Genomic DNA, 6,000 nt, shown 5'->3' on the forward strand with positions numbered 1-6,000 from the left:
AAACAGGAGGGGGGTGTTTGGGCCTTGGGGTAAATTTTGGAGCTGTGTCTCCTAGTTTACGTCTTTATCATACATTTAATCTGAAACAGAATAGTAAATGTTTTACAAATTGTAACTGTAAATTGTATGAGTCAAAGAGGAAAAGCTGTGGTGTGAATAGATCAAATAGGTTCAGGACTTAACAATGATTCTGGACATGATGTGTGGATCATTGAGTCTCAGTGATTTTGTGCATATTTGTTAGAAGGCTTTTTCTCTGATGTACATTAACAGGGTGAAACTCTTGCTGAACACACAGACACTTGTAGGAAGGATGCAGTTGTTTACAGCTTCATTTACAACACTGAGGAGCTGGTTAAGATGAACAGATTGAACATTTTTAGTCTGAATGAACAAATGTTATTATATCATGACAGAGCAACAACAGTCTGCTTTCTCAATAATAACAGGTAGTGCACATAGTACAATAAATGATAATAATTTGAATAAACATTATAAATATCAATTCATGTAGTGCTTTTTACACATGATAGGGTGTATTGATAAGGCCCTCATGATGTGGCCTTGTGTGTGGACTGCATGCTTCAGTATTTTTACTGGCCTCAGTAATACAGGACAGAATCATTGTGTTTAATGTTCACTCATGACACATTGATGTCCAATTTCAGATTGCCTGTGGATTTGTCAGGGCTTTTCTCCACAGTTCTGTTTCTTCATTTCTGACCCGGTTTATATCTTAACAAAGACACATTAGATCATGAGGTTGTGTCTGGCAGACATCTGAGATAATACCCAAAAGACCAGTTAAAATCTCTCACCTTTAATGATGCATCATCTCTCACAGGCACATGACTTATCAAAGGTGTTACACATTAATGTATTGACTTCACACTTTTCTCTCTATTGTTGTTGTTGTTTAATAAGATTTCCTAATTTGTTAGCAAAAAGTAATTCTCTGATCAGTAGCAGTACCAAGAGACAGGGAGCTTTTGTACAAACAATCTTTGACAAACAAGTCTGATTGACAGGTTAAAGGTTGTGACTTCATTCATTATGTTTGCTTACTCATTTAGCATCTAAAGTAAAGAATATTTATATATATTTTTAAATTAAGTTATAAAGGTGCAAAGGTTTTTGCTAATAGTCATTAAAAATGGAAATGATCTTTTAAATGTCTGAAGTTAATGAAATATTCTAAGTATAATGGTCTCTTTTGCTTAAGTTTGGAAACTTTAAGATAAAGATTGGAGCCAGAGGTGCAACCTTGCCATATAACATATTAATATAATATACACAATATTACTGCTGCTGCTGGGTGCATAATGGCTTTCTCTTTGGTATCTACTCAGGAACACTAATCTTGTTCAAGAGTTTATAATACTAACCTATTTAATTTACCTATTATATTGTAATATCAGGTCCACTGTGGCCTGTGGGCTGTCTGTTGACTCTCCTGTCTAGGGCTTCTATGTCCACAGGCCTACAGAGCTGACTAGAAACATAGGGACATGATGTAGTGCTATCATGCATACAGCAGGCAATACTGACTGACCATACATTAACCAGGCTGGCCGTGAGTTTACCAAACTGTTCAGCCTCATGTCCAGCTGTTAGTAGTGATGCCTCCATTAAGTCTGTAGCTGAGGGGCCAGCTTCTGTCGTTTCAGAATCCTGACACATAACTATTCATGTAATCTTTACCATCAGATTCATAGATTCCTGTGGCTACCAGCAAGTGGAATAAGAACATTTACTGCTATTGGTTAAGCCACTGTTTTCAACCCTATATGAGTTGCTGCCTTTTTAAGTGTGTCTCATAGAGTGTTTTGAATCACTTCTTGGGCTTTTTTTCATTGAATATCAGCTGATAGCCATCCTCTAGCTCGAGGACATTCAGGCACAAGTATTGATTTATTGAGGCTTCAGCAGGTCCATGGGCTATGAGCAGTGCTAGGATCAATAATCTTCAGTCCACAGGATGATTCTGGCCTACAAGCAGATTCTGCATTCAGAAATAAACATAGACAAAGTACAATATGAAATCTGCTTAACTGTATTACATCATGACCAGACACAACAGTGAGGTCATGTTTGTTTTTGGAGACACCTAAGTGACCAGTTACCACCTTTCACACATTTAATGATGGGAATCTCTCACAGGTATCTGACTAATCAAAGGTGTTGAAGACAAACATATTAATGACTTCACACTCTCATCTAATTCTGTCCATCTAAAAGTGCAGACTGATTCTGTTTACAATATTACACCATCCTGTTTATCCTTCATGGTTCCCTAATGATTCAATTAGAGTATTATTGCATTTGCTCCAGATTGTTGTGTCATCATTTAGATGATTTATAACTTATTCTTTTTTAAATATTCTAAAGTAAAGAATCTTTATCTATATTTTTTAATATTAAAGAAACTAAAGAAACTACACTTTTTAAACTTTAATGATGCAAAGACAGGTTCTTTTCTGGTTGTTAGTATAAATGATTTAGTAGTAGTCATTAAAACAGTTGGATTGCTAGATATTGCTAGGCATTTTTAATTGGTGTTTTATTCAAATTTTACAGTTTGCAGTTTAGTATTCTAGTATACAGATTGATTATGTGCTCAGGCCAACAGAGGGCAATGAAACTTTTCAGTGTATTTCCTTTGTTTCCCACAAGAGGTCAGGTTTACAGATACAGATGAATAATGTAGAAGTGCAACACAGATATTTTATGTGATTTTATTCACAAACATTTCTGTTGTGCTTTTTTCATCTTATCCTTATTATAAATATATGCAAAAATACACAGATCCTATGTGTTAATTTACAAAATCACCAAAAAATTGCAGTCTCCATGACTGGAATTGATGTCTGTCAGTGTAAAGTTTCTTTGTTTGAAGATTTAAGTGTTTAGAAACAGTGTAGTTTGTAAAACATTATTTTAATTTCATGTTCAACACTTTACATTTAAAAGAGTAATGTGGGTAACAGAAAAGTTCATAATGATGTTTTAATTTTTCTCCCAGAAATATTATAATGACATAATTTCACATGTCAGATTAATCAGAAGATTCCTAGATGTCTCTATAACTGTTGCTTGAGTCCCAGGATCCATTCTATTAATCACTTTGAAGGCCTCATGTTAGCAGTTCCATTTAAATAGTTCACTGCTTGTCCCACAATATGATTTCAATGTTTAAATAAGAAAAAAATTAAAAATTGTTCTTCAGTTGCTCAGTTTATAAAAGGCATTGAGACTGTTGGTAGGTAGTTATTTGTTTACTGGTCCATCCTAATGAATTGCCTTCTAATTGTTTACACCAACATAACATGAATAGGTTCTATTGCATATAGGTTTAATGAGTTCAATATGAGTTATTTTACTTTGACCTGTTGATTGATCTCGGCTTTCCTCTGTAATCTGTTTAAAACATATGAACTCAAATATGCCTTTTGAGCATCATAAACGTTTTTGAATATGGTTTAAAATGTTCTTAACTTGTATTGCACCATGATTACAAAAAACAATCAGGTAATGTTTCTCATCTAAGATAACACACAAGTGACCAGTTACCACCTCAAAAAGGCCTTATTGTTCAATGTACAAGTACTGTATCATACAGCTAATAACATGTTTTCTCAAATAATAAGTCCTTAGTAAGTTGGGATCAGGGAGCAATGTAGGTCATGAAGGAGCAAATAGAATTAAGGGTTTTTGCTCAAGCTTATGTGATGTTTGACATTGTATTAGGAAATGTAAGCACTACTTATACCTTTCTTAGTAGACCCATCTTACAAGGGTCTAATATTTTTACCTGGGTCTTGGTGTTCTGCTTCAATTGTGTTTGTGAACACACATGTTGAAGCCTTTACCAGAAATACATATGGTAACTGTATGATGTACATTAAAAAATTATAAAATAATGTTTTCAACAACCATCTGTCCATGAAACATTTTCACAAGTTCCTGTTCTGAGCAAACTCTGGCAGTTATCCAATGTTTGCAGAATCACAATTTGTCACTTAGTTTGCATTCTATTTCACCTATCCTAAATTCTATGGCTGTTGTTTCAACATTTAGAGTGGCCCGTTGTGGGAGTCATTGTGGGAGTCGTTGTGGGAGTCGTTCAGAATCTCCCCGTTCCCGCACTGCTCGGTTGTGACTGGCCAGGGTTCAACGCCGCCATGAAGGCCCCCGCCCAGGCGAGACAGCGCCAGAAGCCCAGATCCCAGGCAAAGCCAGCATGCATGGCCCGGGGGGCCCTGGACCCGGAGCCATCCTCCCCAGGTGAGAAAGAAGCTAATCCACTGTCTTCCCTATCTCAGCAGGTCACCAAGGAAGGGAGCTTCGGACAGGAGCAGAAGGAGGACGACTGGCTGAAGCACTGCTGGGGCCAAGTTCTGCAGGTGGAGGGAGTAAATACTCACACAGCGGACCAGCTGCCTGCGGCATTCTTCCTTGTTAAGGGGGGGTTGCTATACTACCGCTCCAAGTGCCACAGCGAGCTGTGCGACCTGCTAGTGGTTCCTCACTCCCGAACCGCCCTGTCCCACACACACCCGCTGGGGGGCCACCTGGGCCCACGGAACACTCTAGAGAAGCTGTAGGACCGCTTCATGGCCCGGGATGCAGGCAGAGGTTCAAGCCTTCTGCCGGGCCTGCCCTCGGTCCCAGCAGATGGCCCCCCAGAAGACAGCGCCGGCTCCCCTCATACCGCTCCCCATCATCGGTGTCCCCTTTGAGCGCGTCAGCATGGACCTTGTCGGGCTGCTACCGAAGTCAGCCCAGGGGCACAAGTATATTCTCGTGATGATGGACTACGCCACCAGATACCCCGAGGCAGTCCCGCTCTGACAGGCCACCTCCCGCAACATCGCCAGAGAGCTCCTTGCACTCTTTAGTCATGTGGGAATCCCAAAGGACATCCTCACTGACCAAGGTACGCCCTTCACCTCACAGCTAATGGCAGATCTGTGTCGGCTCTTACAGGTCAAACACCTGAGGATGTCCGTCTATCACCCGCAGATAGATGGGCTGGTGGAGCGATTTAACCAGACCCTCAAAAGGATGCTGCGCTGGGTGGTGGATGAGGAAGGGAGGAACTGGGATCTGCTCCTCCCCTATGTCCTCTTTGCTGACTGTGAAACACCCCAGACCTCGACAGGGTACACACCGTTTGAATTACTGTTCAGACGGCGACCATGAGGACTGCTCGATGTGGCCCGCGAAGCTTGTGAGGGTCAACACTCTCCGTTCCGCTTGGTGATCGATTACATCCAGGACATGCAGGCCAGAATAGACCGGGTAGGGCCTATCATACGGGAACATATGGAGGCAGCCCAAAGAGACCAGCAGCGAGTCTACAACCAACCGGCCCAGCTCTGGGATTTCCACCCAGGGGACCAGGTGATGCTCCTAGTCCCCAACACCGCCTGCAAGTTCCTGACCAAGTGGCAGGGCCCCTACACAGTCCTCGAATGGGTTGGGCCTGTGAACTACTGCCTCCAGCAACCAGGTGAGCACGCAGACACCCAGCTATACCACATCAACATCCTACAAAGATGGTTGCCAGCCCAGCCGGTCGTGTCTGTGTTTGCTTCTGCCACCACAGACCCCAAGGAGTGCACCCTAGTCGGGAGGGGAGAGGACGTCTCGCCAGCCCAACAGCAAGACCTCACTGAGCTTGTGGAGCAGTTCACTGATGTGTTCTCGCCCACCACGGGGCTCACACAGATGTTACAGCATGAAGTGAAAACCCCTCCCGGGGTAGTGGTCCTTTAGTGGCCTTACCGGGTCCCCGAAGCCCACTGCCAGGCTATAGAGGAGGCCACTGGCAGTATCGGGTCATACCCTTCGGTCTTCACAGGGCCCCAGCGATGTTCCAGCACGTTATGGACATTATCCTGTGGCCCTACAAAGCCTTCACTGCCATCTACCTGGACGAAGTCCTCATCCACTCCTCCACTTGGTCAGACCACCTTTTCCAGCTGAAGGAGGTACTGG

The sequence above is a fragment of the Hemibagrus wyckioides genome, linkage group LG06, assembly GCF_019097595.1.
Source record: "Hemibagrus wyckioides isolate EC202008001 linkage group LG06, SWU_Hwy_1.0, whole genome shotgun sequence".
In the NCBI taxonomy this organism is placed as follows: domain Eukaryota; kingdom Metazoa; phylum Chordata; class Actinopteri; order Siluriformes; family Bagridae; genus Hemibagrus; species Hemibagrus wyckioides.